Here is a 23,229-nt window from a genome sequence, read left to right on the forward strand (position 1 = left end):
CTTTTGAACCCTGTTCATCCAGAATGTAGGTCCAGTGTCACAGCTACTACGCAGCGCCGCCTCCCCCCCCCCCCCCTCGATTAGCTCGACAGTTAATATCTATTTAAACATGATTCACGCCACTGTGGCATAAGCTGACTGACTAAATTCTTGGCATATAGTAATTCCCTGGAAATGTCTTCGTCGCTAAGAACTTCATTTATGATGCGTTTTGTGTAATCACACCATCTAACTGGCAAAATTTACAAGAAAGGCAATTTTTTTCCTTTATTGTGATTTCATTCCGCTGCCCCATATGGGCAGGAGAGGGCTGGCAGCGGCACAATGCGCCGCTCTTCAGCCGATTGACATTACAGTTAAAAAGAAGGCAACTATACATACAAAAGACGATAAAAACAGGGACATAAGGACGTAATAGGTGGAGAAAATAGGGGCTAAAATATACACTGACATGGAGACGTTCATTGTGGGACAGTTTAAAAAAAGTAGACATGAAGTTAAAAAACACAGTTGGCGATTCGTGGAACACATAAATACACTGAAGTCACACACACAAGATAAAAGTTGGCCACAATATTAAAACACTCTAGATTTAAGACACTTTAAAGCCACTGTAAAAGATGGAGTACCCTCAATGAAGAATACAAGCTGCCAGGAGAAGGTGGGAAGGTGCAGTGGGGGATGGGGGCTGGAGAGGGTGGGATGAAAAAAAACTGGGGTCAGGGGAGCACCAAGGGGCAGGAGGTGGGCGGGGTGGGAGATGGAGAGGGAAGGCAAGTCAGGAGGGAGTGCAAAGACATGGAAGGGGTGTGCTGGAAACGGAGTGGGGGGGTGCAGGAGGGAGGAAAACCGCTCAGGGGAAGTGAAGAGGAGGGGAGAGGTAGGCCTGATGAGTGGCAGGGTAGAGGGTAGGGTTAGAGTTGGTAGAAGGGCTAGATATCAGAGTGAAACTCATCAGGTAGGTGCTGGAAGTTCCATTGCGAAAGAAGGTGGAGGATGTCGAGATGGAGAGAGGGTTGGACACAACGGTGATGGCACAGCAATGGGCTGGGGGTAGAGAGGATAGAAGACACGACAGGGTGGGGGGGGGTTGAGAGGAGGGAGTCTGGGGGGGGATCGAGTCTGCAGACTATTTACAGGGTGTGGATGTGTTTGACGAAAAGGAGAAGATGTGGGAAGGGGATGAGGTCATAGAGGATCTGTGTGGGGGACAGGAGGCGGATATGGAAGGTGAGAAAGAGTGCATAGCATTCAAGGGTTTGGAGGGCTTTAAAGAATCTGGGAGGGGCAGAAATCTAGGTGATGCTGGCATAACAAAGGATGGAGCGGTTCAAGTATTTGTAGGTGTGAGAATGGTGGAAGGATGCAGTCCCAGTGTCCAGCTGGACAGGAGTTTCAGGAGACAGAGTCTATTGTGAGATTTTTGTTGGATTTTAAGGAGATGGGGTGTCCAGGTGAGGTGATGGTCAAGGGTGAGGCGAAGGTATTTCACAGTAGGAGTGAGGTAGATAGGATGACCATAAATGCTGAGGTAAAAATCGTGGCGCCAGAAGGAGCAGGTGGTATGACCGATGATGATTGCCTGAGTCTTGGAAGGGTTGATGGGAAGAAACCATTGGTTGCACCAGGTGCTGAACTGGTTGGGGTGTGTTTGAAGAGTACTTTGAAACTGTTGAAGGGTAAGATAAAGAATCAGGAAGGCAGTGTCATCAGCAAATTGGTGTAGGTGAACCAGCAGGGGGGGGGGGAGATGGGGGGGGGTACGAAAGACAAATTAGAAAAGCTTATATATAAATATTACAAGCCCATGGATCATCAGGAATGGAAATACATGCTGAATCCAAGTACTTACAGCGTGTTTAAAAAAGCTCATGCTAGTGAGCAATGCAAGAAAAATGTACTGTCTCATGTGCGACTGCCATTAGGCATATCGATAAAAGACGTTATTTTGAGATGTTACATGCCTGATTGAAGGCAGAAGAATCAAAGCTTGTACTATACCAACTTGGAGCCAGATGGTGTAGATCTCTAAGATCGAATCAGGCCAGACATAGTTTTATAATATACAAAAGAACATACACGTTCTTTGGACATTATGTTTTTTTAACAATAAGAGTTATACCATGAATGAAAAAGCAGAACATTATGAGTCAAAACATGTCATGGGATATACACAAAGATCGTACTGCACATGAGGCACAATGTCCAAATATTCAATCGAAAGAGAGAGCAATGTAAAGGCCACCTTTATAAAGGAAACAGTACAATCTCTAGTTACTATTTTCTGTGCATAACAAGCAAGTTTCAACTTACTGAGAACACAAATGGTTCACGTTAAAAAAAAAAATTATCGCAAAAGAGTAATTTTTCCATCTATGTCAGGGTAGATTGGGGATGGATAGGAATAAGGGGGGCGTTTTTTTGGGGGGAGAAACTAAGAGGAGGGTAGGGGGCAGATGAAACAAACGAATTGTTTGGGGATGAGGGGTGGGGGAGGAGAGTGGGAAAATAGGCAAAGGTGGGGGGGGGGGCATTGGAAAACTGAGAAACTGGAAGGGGGTGTTGGATGAAGGGATGGAGGGGAACAAAGAAGGAAGGGGGGAGAGGAAGGAGACGAAATGTTACACCAATGGTATATTTTCACTAAACTTTACATAACAAGCAATGATGTTGAAGATTACCTGATAATAGAAATGGTCATGATTTTCTCTTTTTTCCAGTACGTTATTATCTTTTGAAGTAGAGCATGGGGGGGAGGATGTTTGGGGGACAGGACCCCACTCAACGCCACCCTCACTATAAACTCCTCGTAGGACTGGTCAGCCTCACCTTACTGGTCTCCATTCTGCACCCCTTTAGCCCCCTTCTCCATAATGACTGCCCCCTTCCTAACGACCTCAGCAAGGCCTACCACTTCGCTTCCCACTTTTCCGAGGTTTTATCCATCCCTGATGATCCCCATTTTGATTATTCCCTTTTCCCTACCATCACGGACTGCTCCAATATCTTGGTCACTCCATTTGCTTCCAGTCTCCAGTATTTGGGCAGTTACTCCTGTCCCGTCCCCTCCGACATCAATACTCCAATCACAGCAAAAGACATTAAACTTATCTTCCAGTCAAAACGGGAAACGGCCCCTGGTCACGACTGTGTCACCTACTGCCACCTCAAAGAATGCCCTTCTCCTTCCTGATGGTCATTGGAACTTTGTCTCACGTCATCCTCTCCATTGGCTTTTATCCTGACCTGTGGCAATTTCACTGCTACGGTCGCAGGTTCGAATCCTGCCTCAGGCATGGATGTGTGTGATGTCCTTAGGTTAGTTAGGTTTAAGTAGTTATAAGTTCTAGGGGACTGATGACCTCAGAAGTTAAGTCCCATAGTGCTCAGAGCCATTTTGTGGAAAACTCCCACATCCTCCTGTTCCTGAAACCCAATAAACCCCTTCTGCCACCTCTTCCTAATGTCCCATCTGCTCACCTTCATCCTCTCCCATCGTATCTATCACCACCTTAATCAACAACACCTCCTCCCTCATACCCAGTGTGGCATCCTTCTCCACCAAATACTAAGTCCTTAACCTCGTTCACTTTCTCTCCCTCTAACTTAACTCCTGTTGCTCCATCATTTTTGTTTCACTCGAACTCCAGAATGCTGACAGCCATATACGGCACCCCAGTCTCCTCTTTAAACTCCAAACCTACGCCCTGCCTAAAATTTTGTCTGTCTGGTCACTTCCTTCCTCTCATGCCATTTTCCTATGTCACCCTCCACAATACCAATGCCTTTTATACCACCGCTGGCGTCCCCCAATGCTCCGTCGTCTCCCCTCTCCTCTGTCTCTTGTACACTGCTGATATGACCAAGGCACCCCCACCTGTACACCTTCTCCAATATGCTGATGACACCGCCTTCCTGGATCTCTATCCTACCCTTCAAAGGTCCCAACACCCCAACACACCCTCCAAACCCACCTTGACCAGTTCATTACTTGGTGCAACCAAGACCCAGCCAATCATCATAGGCCAGACCACCTGCTCCTTCTGTCTCCATGATTTCTACCAAACCATTCATAGTTGTCACATCCATCTCAGCCTGACCCTGAGATTCCTTGGCCTCACCCTTGACTGCCACCTCACTTGGACCCCTCATCTCGAGACCATCTGACAGAAAGCCCATGCCCACCTCCACCTCTGAATCTCCTGTCCGAAGGGACACGGGGATTGCATCCTTCCACCTTCCTGCACACCTACAAATCCCTCATCTGTCCTATCCTCTGTTATGCCAGCATTGCCTGGATATCCCCCCCCCATATTTATAAGCCTCTCCAAATCCTTGACTGCCAGGTGCTTCACCTTGTCTTCCGTATTCGCCTTCCGTCCACCACACAGCTCCTGTATGACCTCATCCCCTTCAACCACCTCCAATATATCCGCATCCTTTACGTTGTCAACAGGCTTGATGCTCCCCACCCACTGGTGTCCTCCTTCCTCTCCACCCCCTGCCTGTGGCCATACCTCTATTGCTGTAACCCCCTCTCTCCACCTCAACAACCTCCATATCCTTCATCAGAACAAGTTCCAGCACCTCCCCCTCCCACATGATGAACTTCTCTGTGACATCTACCCTTCCTATCAATTATATCCTGGCCTTGGGTCCCGCACCTCCCCAGGTCCCCCCTTTTCCCCTCCCCTCTTTTCCCCAGAGCGGTTTCTCCTCCTTCCTCCCCCATGCCGGCCGCTGTGGCCGAGCGGTTCTAGGTGCTTCAGTGTGGAACACTGCTGCTACAGTTGCAGGTTTGAATCCTGCCTCAGGCATGGATGTGTATGATGTCCTTAGGTTAGTTAGGTTTAAGTAGTTCTAAGTCTAGGGGACTGATGACCTCATATGTTAAGTCCCATAGTGTTTAGAGCCCTTTCTGAACCCCCTCCCCTGACTCTCTGCACTTCCTCCTTAGCCTTTTTCCTCTCCTGTCCTTCCCTCCTTGGCCCCCATCGGTGCGCCCCCACCCTGTCTGCCCTTCTCTCCCACCTCTAGCACCGCGACTTTCTCCCTTTCTTCCCTTCTTCCTCATATCCCTACCCCTGGAAGATCCTCCCAGTTTGTTCTTTGTCTTCATTGTGCTACGTTATTGTTGTGTTCGGTGTCAATTTACAGTCACATCAAGTGCTGTGGTTTTAATCATGTGCTTGACATTATCCTCCGGCTGTACTTCACCTTGTGTTCTTTTAATCGTTACAGTGTGTGGTTTTTTGTGTAATATACCTTTTTAGAATTTTCTCTCCAGTTTTAGTCACCCCGTTTTATACGCTCTCTTCCATAATGTTCCCCTTTTTATATCTATATTCCGCTATTTTTCTCCTTTATGTTGTTTTAAACTTTTCCTGTTATGTACTTACTGTCTCTCGGATGAAGAGCAGCGCATGTGCTGCTACCAGCCCGCCACGGATGGGGAATTGAAATTCAATAAAGAAAAAAGTAGTGTTTTTGTGTAATAAAGTGCAATTAAATCCCATCAAGAAGATAGGCATCTACACTCCTGGAAATGGAAAAAAGAACACATTGACACCGGTGTGTCAGACCCACCATACTTGCTCCGGACACTGCGAGAGGGCTGTACAAGCAATGATCACACGCACGGCACAGCGGACACACCAGGAACCGCGGTGTTGGCCGTCGAATGGCGCTAGCTGCGCAGCATTTGTGCACCGCCGCCGTCAGTGTCAGCCAGTTTGCCGTGGCATACGGAGCTCCATCGCAGTCTTTAACACTGGTAGCATGCCGCGACAGCGTGGGCGTGAACCGTATGTGCAGTTGACGGACTTTGAGCGAGGGCGTATAGTGGGCATGCGGGAGGCTGGGTGGACGTACCGCCGAATTGCTCAACACTTGGGGCGTGAGGTCTCCACAGTACATCGATGTTGTCGCCAGTAGTCGGCGGAAGGTGCACGTGCCCGTCGACCTTGGACCGGACCGCAGCGACGCACGGATGCACGCCAAGACCGTAGGATCCTACGCAGTGCCGTAGGGGACCGCACCGCCACTTCCCAGCAAATTAGGGACACTGTTGCTCCTGGGGTATCGGCGAGGACCATTCGCAACCGTCTCCATGAAGCTGGGCTACGGTCCCGCACACCGTTAGGCCGTCTTCCGCTCACGCCCCAACATCGTGCAGCCCGCCTCCAGTGGTGTCGCGACAGGCGTGAATGGAGGGACGAATGGAGACGTGTCGTCTTCAGCGATGAGAGTCGCTTCTGCCTTGGTGCCAATGATGGTCGTATGCGTGTTTGGCGCCGTGCAGGTGAGCGCCACAATCAGGACTGCATACGACCGAGGCACACAGGGCCAACACCCGGCATCATGGTGTGGGGAGCGATCTCCTACACTGGCCGTACACCACTGGTGATCGTCGAGGGGACACTGAATAGTGCACGGTACATCCAAACCGTCATCGAACCCATCGTTCTACCATTCCTAGACCGGCAAGGGAACTTGCTGTTCCAACAGGACAATGCACGTCCGCATGTATCCCGTGCCACCCAACGTGCTCTAGAAGGTGTAAGTCAACTACCCTGGCCAGCAAGATCTCCGGATCTGTCCCCCATTGAGCATGTTTGGGACTGGATGAAGCGTCGTCTCACGCGGTCTGCACGTCCAGCACGAACGCTGGTCCAACTGAGGCGCCAGGTGGAAATGGCATGGCAAGCCGTTCCACAGGACTACATCCAGCATCTCTACGATCGTCTCCATGGGAGAATAGCAGCCTGCATTGCTGCGAAAGGTGGATATACACTGTACTAGTGCCGACATTGTGCATGCTCTGTTGCCTGTGTCTATGTGCCTGTGGTTCTGTCAGTGTGATCATGTGATGTATCTGACCCCAGGAATGTGTCAATAAAGTTTCCCCTTCCTGGGACAATGAATTCACGGTGTTCTTATTTCAATTTCCAGGAGTGTATTTCAGCAAGAAACGCCTCTCAATGCCTACCGAATTGAGACTGCGAGGGCGGATATCTCCTGAGGGGGCAACAGTGACTTACCTGGGGGTCACTTTGAACAAACATTTCTTTCTCCATAAACATGTTGACCTTTTCAGAAACAAAGCTTTTGGTATGGTCAAGGTATTCCTCCCTTTTTCAGGAGTACTGATCTCAGTACCCCAGCAAAGCTTGGATTGTATAAGGCGATGGTGCTCTCTAAGACACAGTATGGCAGCTTGGTCTGTTGTCTTGCCAGTCCAACATAAACTGGCCGTCTACAAGTTTTACAAAATATGGTACTCAGATGTATACTTCGTGTTAGCCGCTATACTCGCATCGTTGACTTGCGCACTGCCGTCCATATGAATACAGTACCAGAAGCAGTTCGCAGACGGACGATGACCTTGCACAACAAAGTCGACACTTTGCATAACTCGGTGTACCACACAAGAACTCTGGGTAGGACAGTACACCTCCCATGGCATCGGTATAAGGTACCATGTTCCTTGGTACTATGACATCCTAATCCATTCCACCAACTGGCGATATCTTATGGACCGATATACAGGTCCTACGAAGTTGACCACAAACGTTTATTCATAATAAAGTGAACCCAAGCACCTAATTATGTTCCCCCAAAGAAGTCTGGATCGTCGTCGACGATGGCTCTTCCAATTACAGTGTGTCAAAAAACAAAAAGGCTTTTGCGTAAATTTTGCCGCTGTTCTCTGATGATGATTACACGAAACACATATTAAAATGTAGTTTTTAGCGATCAAGGTGTTCCCACGGAATTCGTACGTGCCAAGTCTGGATGGCCGCATACCTTACAAGTAGAAGTCCTCATCACTCAAATGGGCAAAAAGGACTTAATTCTTTCAATCATTTCTTGAAAGGGTGGCTGTGTGTGAAATTCCACGTTTTGACAAGGTTCTACTGAAATTTGGTTGGCTTTCTCTCGATGTTTGCATGGAATATCAGGAGTGTTTTTGTAACTTGTGGATGACTGATGAGTACTTTTTTCAGTTTAATGCTATATCCGAATCATCTCGGAGGCTTAATGAGAAGAAAACCCATTGCTAGAACAAAGCGTTCGGTAATCGTAACAAGGCTGTCGGTGAGCTTAATGTACACCACCGACGGACGGATTACCGTAAACAATTTCGTTCATCCTCTCTCAATGTGCGGTTGCAGAGAACCTTAAAATTTAAGGCAGGTTAGTCGGCCACTGTGGCCGAGCGGTTCTGGGAGCTTTAGTCCGGATCCGCGCTGCTGCTACGATGGCAAGTTCGAATCCTGCCTCGGGCATGGATGTGTGTGATGTCCTTGGGTTAGTTAGGTTTAAGTAGTTCTAAGTCTAGGGGACTGATGAACTCAGATGTTAAGTCTCATACTGCTTAGAGCCATTTGAACCATTTTTAAGGCAGGTTATTCCTGCCAAGTCTGAAAATATGAAGTGCATGACCCCACGTGCTATCAAATACTAAATGATGAAAATTTCATGCACTACGAAGATTTGAGTGACTGAACCAGCAAAACTTCGTCGAGTGCCACCGCAAAAGCGTGCTTTGGAATGTTGGCTACGTTGACGGGTCTTGTAGATGCGTGATGCTTACAGAATGTCCCAAACCTTTAGAATCCAAATTACATAAATAGTAGAGAACTCTAAACCGATTTATTTAATTTGAGGAGCCAATAGTCTTTGGCTGTTAAAAGTCGTAATGAAATGACTTTGAGGAACAAGGCCATAAACTGCTGGTGTTTCTTGCAACACTGATGGCGATACTTCGAAAACCAACATACAATAGTCAGTGGTGTGTTCTCTGTAGATTTATGTCTGCAGATTGACATGAAAGACTTTTCGTATGAAACTGCAGTAGAAAGGGGAGTGGAACTGGTTGTGTAAGTCCCACCTGCCTGTGTCATTGTACAAGAGATAACAGCGATATGAGAGACTGCAAGGGGATTGGCGGTCGTCTTTTCTAATGGATGCTTAAAGTATTGGTATAAGCTGCAAGTTGTTTAAGTTAATAAAGGGAACTACTTATTTCCAAACGTTAGCTCCTCATTTCAAAATACTCAATTTAGGATCCAGTGTCATCTCTAAGTTTCACCAACTGGTCTGGGACAAACTGCGTTTATCACGGATGATGACGTAGACGACTAGCTCAGGGCCAGTGTGAAAAATTGAAAATGTCAGAGCACACTGTACGGACGGTAAATAAAACTAAATCTAATACTACTTTATTGGCTAGACGTGATTGCTATTTACTCGTATTTTCGCTATAGATAAATTAACCTCAGAATGGTTGTTAAAAAAGTAATGAATTTTTACATAGGATCTGTACTACTTGTTGACATTACTTCTCCACATAGTTAAACCTTTATCGTGTCGTGGAACCAGCTTCTTTACCTCTTCATTTAAGGATGCTGCCGCATGGTGCGTCAGCCAGTTGCTGACGGCAACCTCGAGTTCATCATCAGCCGTGAAGTGCTGAGTACCCATTCAAGCTTTCATTATGGGGAAAAGAGGAAGTCACTTGTTGTCGAGTCCAGAAAATAGGGAGGACGTTGAAAAATCTCCCACCAAAAAGTATTTATTTTTCCTTCGTTTGATTCCCATTATGGAGTCGCGCATTGTAGTGAAAGAGAATTATGCCTTCGGTAATCATTCACCACTGTGCGCTTTGGATTGACTTTCTCTGTTTCGTAAGAGTTTCACAATAAACCTCTGACGTTTCAGCATTCTCATCTGCCGTCAAAATTACTTTGCTATGTTGAAAAGCTGTAATTATTTCGTGATTTGTCAGCGTCTGTTTGAATTTTTTTGACTTTGTTAGGAGGATGAGTGTGCACCCACTGTTTAGACTGTTTATTAGTTTGAGAGTTCACGGCCTGCACTAATGTATCGTCCTCAGTCACGATTCTGTTCAGAAATTCCTTCCGCTCTTCGTGGTGGAGCTGAAGGAATATCAAGCACCAACAAATTTCTCAGTTTTGTGAAGTTCTCTTAAACATTATGCTACCCACCGTGCACAGAACGTAGGGTAACCTAAACTCTCAGTTGTAGAGAGGGTTGTCCTTAAAATGTTAGGCACACTTTCAGAAAGTTCGGAAACTGTGAACTGATCTCTCGCAAGCACAGTTTCGTCACTGTGTTGCACAAGTTAAATTAGTCACATCTGAATGTCTTTCCGGATCACTTTCATCAAGCATATTTGTGGAACCAGCCTTGTACTTTCTGCACCACTCCCTCGCAACACCATTACTCACAGCTCCAACCCCATACATGCGACACGATGGATGATGAATCTCGGCGGCACTGATTCCTGTTTGCAGGAAGGCAACTGGAGGGAGGCGCAGTAACGCTGTTCATTTCACTCCCTCGCTGCTTACACACTGACGAAAGGATTTGTGAGCTGACTGACATCTCGAGATCTTCGGACTATGATTTTCCATCAACACAAGCGCCACGAAGCTATAAGCATTTTTTAAAACATTTAATAATCAATCGGAGATTAATTTATAAATAGCCCTCGAACAACACTCAACTGAATGATGCTGTGAAATATCGTATGGCAAAAACTTAATACAGAAGCACGTTTTGAAAAATTAATACACATTCATTTGAAGTTTAAAGTTACCTCTATAGTTGCGTCAGCGTTCTACTAAAAAAGAATAGAGAAGTGGCTGCTGCAGGTCACGGATGCTACTATACGTTCATATCAGCTAGTCACTATGATGAAAATATAGTTTGAGGAGTGACATTGTTTCCATCAGGTTTTTATGTTAAAATAGTAAGGGACGGGGTGAAAATGTTGAATAGGGGTAGTAATATGGAATACTATGATTTCTCGTCTTTTAAGTGCTGTACTTTGGTTAGCTACTTAAAAACGACATTAAGCAACTGTAGACTGCTTTGGGATGCATTCATATTACAGCTGGCAGCCACTGAGAGTTGTTGTTGTTGTGGTCTTCAGTCCTGAGACTGGTTTGATGCAGCTCTCCATGCTACTCTATCCTGTGCAAGCTTCTTCATCTCCCAGTACCTACTGCAACCTACATCCTTCTGAATCTGCTTAGTGTATTCATCTCTTGGTCTCCCTCTACGATTTCTACCCTCCACGCTGCCCTCCAATGCTAAATTTGTGATCCCTTGATGCCTCAAAACATGTCCTACCAACCGATCCCTTCTTCTAGTCAAGTTGTGCCACAAACTTCTCTTCTCCCCAATCCTATTCAATACCTCCTCATTAGTTACGTGATCTACCCACCTAATCTTCAACATTCTTCTGTAGCACCACATTTCGAAAGCTTCTATCCTCTTCTTGTCCAAACTATTTATTGTCCATGTTTCACTTCCATACATGGCTACACTCCATACAAATACTTTCAGTAACGACTTCCTGACACTTAAATCTATACTGGATGTTAACAAATTTCTCTTCTTCAGAAACGATTTCCTTGCCATTGCCAGTCTACATTTTATATCCTCTTTACTTCGACCATGATCAGTTATTTTACTCCCTAAATAGCAAAACTCCTTTACTACTTTAAGTGTCTCATTTCCTAATCTAATTCCCTCAGCATCACCCGACTTAATTCGACTACATTCCATTATCCTTGTTTTACTTTTGTTGATGTTCATCTTATATCCTCCTTTCAAGACACTGTCCATTCCATTCAACTGCTCTTCCAAGTCCTTTGCTGTCTCTGACAGAATTACAATGTCATCGGCGAACCTCAAAGTTTTTACTTCTTCTCCATGAATTTTAATACCTACTCCGAATTTTTCTTTTGTTTCCTTTACTGCTTGCTCAATATACAGATTGAATAACATCGGGGATAGGCTACAACCCTGTCTCACTCCTTTCCCAACCACTGCTTCCCTTTCATGCCCCTCGACTCTTATAACTGCCATCTGGTTTCTGTACAAATTGTAAATAGCCTTTCGCTCCCTGTATTTTACCCTTTCCTCCTTTAGAATGTGGAAGAGAGTATTCCAGTCAACATTGTCAAAAGCTTTCTCTAAGTCTACAAATGCTAGAAACGTAGGTTTGCCTTTTCTTAATCTTTCTTCTAAGATAAGTCGTAAGGTTAGTATTGCCTCACGTGTTCCAACATTTCTACGGAATCCAAACTGATCTTCCCCGAGGTCCGCTTCTACCAATTTTTCCATTCGTCTGTAAAGAATTCGCGTTAGTATTTTGCAGCTGTGACTTATTAAACTGATAGTTCGGTAATTTTCACATCTGTCAACACCTGCTTTCTTTGGGATTGGAATTATTATATTCTTCTTGAAGTCTGAGGGTATTTCACCTGTCTCATACATCTTGCTCACCAGATGATAGAGTTTTGTCAGGACTGGCTCTCCCAAGGCCGTCAGTAGTTCTAATGGAATGTTGTCTACTCCCGGGGCCTTGTTTCGACTCAGGTCTTTCAGTGCTCTGTCAAACTCTTCACGCAGTATCGCATCTCCCATTTCATCTTCATCTACATCCTCTTCCATTTCCATAATATTGTCCTCAAGTACATCGCCCTTGTATAAACCCTCTATATACTCCTTCCACCTTTCTGCCTTCCCTTCTTTGCTTAGAACTGGGTTGCCATCTGAGCTCTTGATATTCATACAAGTGGTTCTCTTTTCTCCAAAGGTCTCTTTAATTTTCCTGTAGGCAGTATCTATCTTACCCCTAGTGAGACAAGCCTCTACATCCTTACATTTGTCCTCTAGCCATCCCTGCTTAGCCATTTTGCACTTCCTGTCGATCTCATTTTTGAGACGTTTGTATTCCTTTTTGCCTTCTTCATTTACTGCATTTTTATATTTTCTCCTTTCATCAATTAAATTCAATATTTCTTCTGTTACCCAAGGATTTCTATTAGCCCTCGTCTTTTTACCTACTTGATCGTCTGCTGCTTTCACTACTTCATCCCTCAGAGCTACCCATTCTTCTTCTACTGTATTTCTTTCCCCCATTCCTGTCAATTGTTCCCTTATGCTCTCCCTGAAACTCTCTACAACCTCTGGTTCTTTCAGTTTATCCAGGTCCCATCTCCTTATATTCCCACCTTTTTGCAGTTTCTTCAGTTTCAATCTGCAGTTCATAACCAAGAGATTGTGGTCAGAGTCCACATCTGCCCCTGGAAATGTCTTACAATTTAAAACCTGGTTCCTAAATCTCTGTCTTACCATTATATAATCTATCTGATACCGTTTAGTATCTCCAGGATTCTTCCAGGTATACAACCTTCTTTTATGATTCTTGAACCAAGTGTTAGCTATGATTAAGTTATGCTCTGTGCAAAATTCTACAAGGCGGCTTCCTCTTTCATTTCTTCCCCCCAATCCATATTCACCTACTATGTTTCCTTCTCTCCCTTTTCCTACTGACGAATTCCAGTCACCCATGACTATTAAATTTTCGTCTCCTTTCACTACCTGAATAATTTCTTTTATCTCCTCATACATTTCATCAATTTCTTCATCATCTGCAGAGCTAGTTGGCATATAAACTTGTACTACTGTAGTAGGCATGGGCTTTGTGTCTATCTTGGCCACAATAATGCGTTCACTATGCTGTTTGTAGTAGCTAACCCGCATTCCTGAGAGTAAGTGAAGCCATTTTAATAAATTCACTAGGAGGCATAATTGTCGCAGCTTGCTAGTTTTCAGTTTTATTCTTGTCATAACACATAAATTATTAATTTATTTTATAAAAATACTTTTATTTTACACATTAAGCCGTAAAATGGCATGTTTGTTAACTATTTAAACTTAATTTTTGATTTTGTTTGAGTTTCTGAGTTTCAAGATGGCTGTGTCACTAATACGGGATACTAGCATTCCACATTTGTACCCCAATATTTCATAAACCTGTTTTACTTATAAGAATTGTTTCAGAAATGACTTCGCGAGTTCGGAAACAGTGGAATTGGTCAGATATGCAAATAGAAATTGAAAATGTTAGACAAAAGGAAACGGACCTCTCCTGGAATCTGGATGTTATAAATCTCTCACGCGAAACCATGACAAAACCCTGTCCCTGTCTCCTCATGCCTCTCACAAGATATAACCGCTGCGTAGAACTTCCATCAGCCCTTTGAAAGCTTATTATTATGAGCTGGTATGCGGATGAATGAGGGAAAATGCAGGTCCAGTAACAAACATGGACCTCACCGAACTTAATGGGAAGGTCTACCTCAAGTGCCAGACAGAGGAGATAGCTTTTAGTGGGTTTAGGGCGACAGGAATGTATTCGTTAAACCCTCATATTTTCACGGATGCACATTTCATTCCCAGCAATGAAGCAATAATTAAGGATTTACCTAATGATCCAGTCAATAAACCGTCTGCAGGAGCTGTGGCTTCTAAAAGTGGAGAGGCTAATGTTGAAGTCGAGGAAGAAATATCTGCTACCACATCTGAAATTACACCTTGATAAATCTCACCCACTGCACGAATAAAGAAGAGTCCAGGAATGGACGGTAGGAAAGCAAGTCCTTCAGAAGTCCTAACCTTGTCTCCATACACGAGATGTCTTGAAGTATCGACGACCGCAAAAAATAAACGGAAGACAAAGAAGCAGGGGCCACCAAAACCTAGGAACTAAGAGTCATTTGATTCTGAGGATGATGTTTATTATGTGAAAGATGATTCGTTCATCCTTAATAGCGTTCTGGACAACAGTGTACCCACTAATTAAGATGGCAATTGTCTCTTCAGGTGAATTTTCGCAGGAGTCGGGAGAAGAATGGGCAATGTGTGTAATGTGCGAAATGTGGGCGCACGTTCAATGTGCACTTTACTTTAAAGGACGATATATCTGTGGCTGCTTAGAGTAAGGAATTTAATAACTGAAAATGGTACATTTCGTGTGTTTTTCTATTGTGTTATTATGTTTTACAGCGTTTTCTTTGACAATGAGTCATTAGATTTTCCATTGTTTGTTTTAACTTTAACAAACTTGAAACGAATGGAGTAGTCCATATTTGTACCCCATCATTTGAAGTGCCAAAAATGTTAAACTTCGTGTTAAGGCAAATAGAAATGTTCCCAGTGTAGCGTGTATTCGAAAATATAGGACGCATTAAAATATATCCCAAAGTATGTTCTACAGATATTTTGTTTGATTAATGAGAAAAACAGAGAAATTTATGAACGAAAAACGAAATGGTATTCCATATTTGTACCACTTCCTCTACTTAACTGAGCAAAGCTAGTTCGTTTCAAGCAAATAGTGGTTAATAAAGCACTATTTTGAAACAATAAGCTGATGGAAGAACCATTATTCAACTTTTATAACGACGGTCTGGCGCCCAGCCAGAAGATGGAAGAAAGGAAGGATAATGTTTAACATCCAGTCGACAGTGAGGTCCTTAGAGACGGAGCTCAAGTACGGATTACGAAGGAACAGGGAAAGAAATCCGCCGTGCCTTTTTCAAAGAAACCATCACGACATTTTCCTGGAGAGATTTAGGGAAATTATGGAAAAACCAAATTTGGATGGCCGGACGGGTATTTGAATTGTCGTCCTGCCCAATACGAGTTCAATATGCTAACCACTGCGCTACCGGTACAAGTCATTCGACTACTCAGTTGTAAACAGAATTCCAAAACATAGTAAAAAGAAAATATAGTGCACAAGTGAGTACAGAAGTGCACTGGATACAAAAAAATGAACCTCATCGTACTATAATTCCTGACGCAAAATAATTGAAACTTGCGACGCATTCTGATAAGGGTTCAGACAATGTTTACTTGAAACGCAAAGGTGAAACTAGTTTGTCATATGATAGAATGTAGTTCGTTTGGCTTGGCTACTAGGGTGAGGCCCATCTGTTGAGATTTTGCGTCCTGTCCTGGTGTGTTATGGCTATATGCTTACGTGCTGGTGGCCAGGTGGCAAGCGGCATGCGGCAAGCTGCCTATGCCTTCCATATGAAGACGGAGGCTGTACTGAGTCACATTCCGCACAACTGTAGCACGTCAGTACAGCTGTCAGCTTCATGTTAATTAAAATAAGGTTTGCATGGTGAACTACGTGTCTGAATCGAGTTATTTTCACCTCCTGCTACGACAGAGGTAATTCAGTTATCTGAATAAACAGTTTTTAAAATACGTTTAAAACAAAATGATGCAGTACTTTCATATCATGTTTAGTGGGAGTCACTCATGGAATATATCTCCCCATAGCACCCATCATCTCGCTACATGTAAAAGGTGTTTGTTACTGCCGACAAAGGTTAGAAACGTTAAGTGTAACCGATAGAAAGGAAGCGAAAACAGGAAACAAGAATCTCAACTTGAAAAATGGTAGAATAAATACGCTGAAGAGCCAAAGAAACTGGTACACCTGACAAAATACCTTGTAGAGCCCCCGTGAGCACGCGCTAGTGCCGCAACATGACGTGGCATTGACTCGACTAATGTCTGAAGTAGCGCTGAAGGGAACTGGTAACATGAATCCTGCATGTGTGTCCATAAATCCGTAAGAGTACAAGGAGTGGAGATCTCTTCTGAACAGCTCGTTGCGAGGTATCCCAAATAGGCTCAATAATGTTCCTGTCTGGGGAGTTTCGTAGCCAGCGGAAATGTTTAAATTCGGAAGAGTGTTCCTGGAGCCACTCTGTAGTGATTCTGGACGTGTGGAGTGTCGCTTTGCCCTGCTGGAACTGCCCAAGTCTGTCGGAATGCACAAACGACATGAATGAGTTCAAGTGATCAGACAGATTGCTCATGTACGTGTCACCTGTCAGAGTCGTATCTAGACGTATTAGGGGGCTATATCAGTCCGCCTACACTCGCCCCACACCACTACAGACCCTCCACCAGTTTGAACAGTCCCCTGCTGACATGCAGGGTCCATGGGTCGTGAGGTTGTCTCCATACCCGTTCACGTCCATCCCCTCGATTCAATTTGAAACGAGACTCGTCCGACAGCGCAACATGTTTCGAATCATCAACAGTCCAATGTCGGTGTTGACGGGCCAAGGTGAGGCGTAAAGTTTTGTGTCATGCAGTCATCAGAGGTATCATCAAGGATACACGAGTGGGCCTTCGGCTCCGAATGCCCATATCGATTATGTTTCATTGAATGTTTCTCACGGTCACACTTGATGGCCCAGCACTGAAATCTGTAGCAATTTGCGGAAGGGTTGCATTTCTGTCACGTTGAAAGATTCTCTTCAACCGTTGTTGCTCCCGTTCTTGCAGAATCGTTTTACCAGATTCCTTCTATTCAGGGTACACTCGTGAAGTAGTCGTACTGGAAAATCCCCACTTCATCCCTACGTCGGAGATGCTGTGTCCCATCGCTCGTGCGCCTACTGTAACACCACGTTCAAACTCACTTAAATCTTGATAAACTGCCATTGTAGCAGCAGTAACCGATCTAACAACTGCGCCAGATACTTGTTTCTTTTATAGGCGTTGACGACTACAGCGCCTTATTCTGGCTGTTTATATACGAGTATTTCTGTATTTGAATAAGCTTGCCTGTGCCAGTTAGTTTGGCGCTTCAGTGTATACACAAATGATTGACATGGAAAGAAACAGGAAAGCTAAACCGCTCTAGAGCTGCAGTCAATAACATACGTTGTATTATGGCAGAAGTTACTTTCAATATGTGAAAATTTAGGTTAGAGAACCAAAACTATTTTAGTCAGTGCAAAGCAGCAGTTAGCGCTCGAGTTTTTTGTTATCGAACTTTATGAGGGCTAAATTAATGAAAATTGGAAGTGGAAGTTACACGTTTTCCAGTTAATCTCAGATTATCTCTAAATTCACACGTAGTACCGGATAGGTTCTACTGTTATGTAGATTCTTCGAAGACCTAGATTGGCGTCTCTCAGTGTCGCTCCGTTTTAGCTTTCAGTTTTCGGTTATCGATGTTCAGAAGAATTTTCGTAGTTAGGCTTCTATACGTTGAGCAATAGTCAGCAACTATTTTCATTAGTACCTGACGTAATATTTGAGTACCACGGTGGGCAAATTTTATAGTTCTCTTAGGCAACTTACAGACAATTTAATTGAGAACAAGGACGTGACGTCTTGGGTAAACTGTTGTAAAATGCAGGAAAATTTGCAGATGGTCACGTCAAGTACTGAGAACCTGGTAACTGATACTGAACATAATGTAATACGCGTAAGTAGACGACGAGATTGGCTATAGTCTGACTGCAAGATCGACAGTCAATCAATCAAAAACAGTTAAGAGTAACTACATGGAGCTATAAAAGTGGGAAAAGCGCGAAAACCTAACCACGTGGAAGACAAATGCCGAAGAAAGGAAGTAGATTTTTAAATGTCACGTATGGTAAATTCTTCAATACTTTTCCTAAGTTTGTGCGTTTTACCAAGTTGGATTAACGGAACAGATAAAGAATAAAATCGTTACGCGCTGCTTTGTTCTACATGAGAACGTTAATGAAATGGTTCTTAAATTCCAGTGGGAGACTGTATAAGCATGCTACAAAAATTACGTGTATCCCAAAGAGCCTTACTCTGAAAAGTGCTAGAGTCCACATGCCGATAAGAGTCAAAGAAACTTACAAATCCCTCCAACACACTTCTCAGGCAGTGGCCACCAGGACAAAATTAGAGAAATTCATTCATTTAGAGCGGTAGGAAAACAGTCTCTCTTCCCACACACGATCCGCAAACGAACAAGGAAAAAAAAGAAAGGAGGGTGATGACTCTGGTACACCTAGTATCCTTCACTACAGACCATATTGTGACCTGTAAGAAAGTACGCGCATTGACTTCGACAAGTTCATTATATCGGAAACTGCTAGAGGAAACAGTCGCCATTACCAGGTACTATAAAATCAAGAATGAGATGAATATACAGTTAATTTTGTAACTACGTTTAATATTTTCAGGATGTCAGTCTGAATCTCAGCTCGTAACTATACACACAGAGGATACAAAAATCGTGGGATGTCTCATAACATCGTGTTGGACTTCCTTTCGCCCGGCGTAGTGCATCAGCTTGACATGGCATGGACTCGGAAAGTCGTTGGAATTCCCTTGCAGAAATATTGAGCCATGGTGCCTCTATAGTCGTCCATAATTGCGAAATGTTGCCGGTGCAGGATTTTGTGCACGAACTGACCTTTTGATGATATCCCATAAATGTTCGGTTGGATCCCTGTCGAGCGATATGGGTGGTCAAATCATTCTCACGAACTGTCCAGAATGTTCTTCAAACGAATCTCGAACAATTATGGTCCGGTGACTTGACATATTGTCATCCATAAAAATTCCATCGTCGTTTGGGAAAATGAAGTCCATGAATTTCCGCAAATGGTCTCCAAGAAACCGAACTAACCACTTCCAGTCAATTATCGGTACACTTGCACCACATGACCCAGTCCATTCCATGTAAATACAGCAAACACATTACGGAGCCACCACCAGCTCGCACAGTGCCTTCTTGGCAACTTAGGTCCAAGGCCCCATGGGGTGTGTGCCACATTCGAAGCCTACCAGCAGCTCTTACCAACTGAAATCTAGACTCACCTGTCCAGGCCACGGTTTTCCAGTACTCTAGGATCGAACAGATATGGCCACAAACCCAGGAGAGGCGCTGCAGGCGATGTCGTGTTATTAGCAAAGGCACTGGCGTTGATCCTCTGCTGCTATAGCCCATTAATGCAAAATTTCGCTACACTGTCCTGACGAAAACGTTCATCGTAGGTCTGACATTAATTTTTGCGGTTATTCTACGCAGCACTGCTTGTCTGTTAGCACTGACAACTCTACACAAACGTCGCTGTTCTCGGTCGTTAAGTGAAGGCCGTCGGCCACTCGCTGTCGGTGGTGAGAGGTAATGCCTGAAATTTCAAATTCTCGACACACTCTTGACACTGTGGATCTCAGAATATTGAATTCCCTAACGATTTCCGAAATGGAATGTCCTATGCGTCTAGCATCGACTGCCTTTCCGCGTCTTAAATACTTAGCTGACGGTGATGGCTTTATTCTCGAAGCGCATTGTAAGTGCTAAAGTAACGAACAAACAGTGACAGAACAGTTACGTTTGAAATTGAATCCGTAGCATAGTTGGTTTTCTGTAAATATGAAGAAAAATACTTGCGTTAGCGTTCAATCTCTTAAGCATGGTGATTGTTAAGTTGTTATTGCCCCATTGCTAATGCCCCATTTTCATAGTTTTTCATAGTAATCAGACATGACTCTTTCCATTTGACCCGTAACTTTACCTTCTCTACTCATGCGCACTAAGGCATCACTGATATCCCGACCTTCATACCTTCATACAATTCTTCAAGACATTCGTTCCACGGCTTTCCTTCCTTTTTCAGTTCTGGAGAGGATGTGATCATTGTCTCTACGATGCTGTTCCAATTTCCATTTATAAAAATTAGTGACGTGTCTGTTTGTAAGGATTTCTCGTAGGATTTCTTCGGTCTCTTAGCTTTAATGTTCATCATTTGCCATTCAGTATTTAGTGGTTAGCGAACCGTGAAGAGGACTGATTTGCGTCCAGTATGATAATCAGTCCAGTGGGTGTGCTACCCTTGGATGTCAATAATGGTTTCATTGCACCGCGATCGGCTTAAGTACAAATCATACGGTTAGCCTGCGAGTTTAGTCCGCCTCACTGTAGGCTGGTGATAAGGACGGCTGTGCGTGTGAGGAAGACGACTAAACATTTGGCTCGCAGCTGTTAGGCGATTAAGCGTTTAGTCTGATTACACTTCTGCTGTGCAGGAAGAGAGCTTACACAAGACGGCCGATGCACGAGAGATGTCAAGAGTAGACTGGCGTAGGCAAAGAAAGTTTCCAGCGAGCTAGAAATTCTACCAGCCTCAAAAATTTACACAATACGGAAGGATACGTTTCTGAAACACTACTGTTTCCAGGAAAGTACACGAAAGTGGAATTAATTACGTGAAGATGTTTGGAGCTGAAGGAATTGGAAACATTAGATTTGTGATGTTGCTGATAATGTTGAAAAATATGTGGACAAATAAAATAAGATATGAGAGGAAACAAAAACAGACTAGGAACGAGTTACGAAAATATTTCGGTAGAGAAATCGGGGGAATAGAGGGACATAACCCAACATTTTCGGAAATGGAAGGATCATTTGAGGTAAAAACTGTAGCGACAGAAGAAAAGATTCAAAAGTGAGTGTAATAGATGACCAATAATGAATAGTCTATGAAGTTTCGGGATTACAGCCGGACCATGTTGTCTTTTGCCACAATATTTCGGTTAGCAACCCTCTAGCCATCTTTAGATGAGTGTCCGCCACTAGAGTCTGCTAGATTTTTTTTTTCCTTTATCGTTATTTGATACCCCTGCCCCACGTGAGCAGGGGTGGACTGCGGAACCATTCACCGCTCTTCAGCCAAGAGTCTGTGTACAAATAAGACTTTAATTAATAAAAGATGGGGATAAAAGGTGGAGTTTACACATGAGAAGGGGAAACTATGGGAATTAAAATATACAAAAAGGGGTAGTTTCACGAGGCACATAAAATCCACATATAACTAAAATGACACTCGACGAAGACATAGCACATAAACACTGGTGGCACGAAGAGTACAATTAAAAACGGCGTTCACTGTAATAAGAGCCACGCGGGATGACACTGAACACGCACTGTACTTATGTTACATACAAGGCGAGCACCGAAACACGATGAAGTAACTGGATTAAAACTGGAAGGACTTGCCAAGAGATGGATGGGAGTGGATCAGAGACGAGGGAGAGAAAAAAAGAGGAGAGTGGTCAGTAGAGGAGGAGGGGCGGGGAGGGTCAGACAAGAGGATCTGGTAGCACACCAAGGGGCAGGAGGCAGGAAGGGTGGGGAGAGAGCAATCCAGGAGGAAGCGCAAGGACTGGGTAACGAGAAGTACAGGGAGGTAGAAGGGAGGAAAGAGCAGAGGAGGAGTGGAAGGAGAGGGAGCCCTAGGGAGCAGGGGTGGGGCGAGGAGGGTCAGAGTTGGAAGAAAGGATAAATATCAGGACAAAGCACATCATCTGGGATGGAGAGACGTTTCAGGTTTCTTTGGGAGAGGAGGTTGAGGGTGTGGAGATGGAGAGAGGATGGGACACTGGCAAAGATGTGGCAACAGGTGAGTAGTGGAGAGGAAAGGAGACACCAGAGGGTGAGGGGGATCGTGGTGGTGGTTGGTGTAGCGGATACGGATGTGTTCAAGGAGAAAGAAGAGATGTGGGAAGAGGATGAGTTCATAGAGAATCCTCGTGGGGGACAGTATATGGTTGCAGAAAGCAAGGCAGAGCGCATGGCATTCAAATATTTGGAAGGCTTTACAGAATTTAGGAGGGGCAGAGATCCAGGTGACGCTGATATAACAAAAGATTGGATAGTTCAAGGATTTGTAGGTGTGAAGGATGGTGGTAGGATGCATTCCCCATGACTGGCCAGATGGAGTTTCAGGAGGTGCAGTCTACTATGGGCTTTGCAATGGAAGGTAGAGATTGGTAGTTCAGGTGAGGTGACAGTCAAGGGTGAGGTCAAGATACTTCAAGGTGAGGGTAATTTGGATAGGACAGTCATAGTTGGTGATGTAGAAATCATGGAGCCAGAAGGAGTGGGTGGTACATCTTATAATGATTGCCTGGGTTTTGGAAGTATTGATCTGAAGGAGCCACTGGTTGCACCAAGTGGTAAACTGGTTTATAAGGGTTTGGAGACAGCACTGGGACTGTTGAAGGGTAGGATAGAGGGCAAGGAAGGCGATGTCATCAGCATATTGAAGGGGATGGACAGATGCAGTTGCTTTTGGCAAATCAGCAGTGAGCAGGAGATGTAGGATAGGAAAAAGGACAGAGCCCTGGGGCACACCTGCAGTAGGGTAGAAGGTATGGGAATTGGTATCATGAATGGTGACATAGGAAGAATGGTGAAATAGGAAGGAGGCAATGAGATGGACGAAGTTGATAGTAAGGACATTGGTCTGGATCTTGAAAAGGAGCTCGAAATGCTGCACATGGTCATAGGCATTCTGGAGGTCAATGGAAACGAAAATAGCAGAGTGATGGGAGTTAATTTGCAGGGAGAGGAGATGGGTAAGGTTAAGGAGCTGGTCGGTGGCAGAGAAGGGGGGCCAGAAACCACACTAGGTAAGAGGAAAGAAGTAGTCTTAGTTATGAATATGGCAGGAGAGGATGGCACTCCTTGAGGTGGCGGTAGATGATGCAGTCACGACCAGGGGCAGTGTTGCATTTGGTGTGGAGAATGAGTTTAATGTC

This window comes from Schistocerca cancellata, chromosome 1 (assembly GCF_023864275.1).
Source record: "Schistocerca cancellata isolate TAMUIC-IGC-003103 chromosome 1, iqSchCanc2.1, whole genome shotgun sequence".
NCBI lineage: Eukaryota > Metazoa > Arthropoda > Insecta > Orthoptera > Acrididae > Schistocerca > Schistocerca cancellata.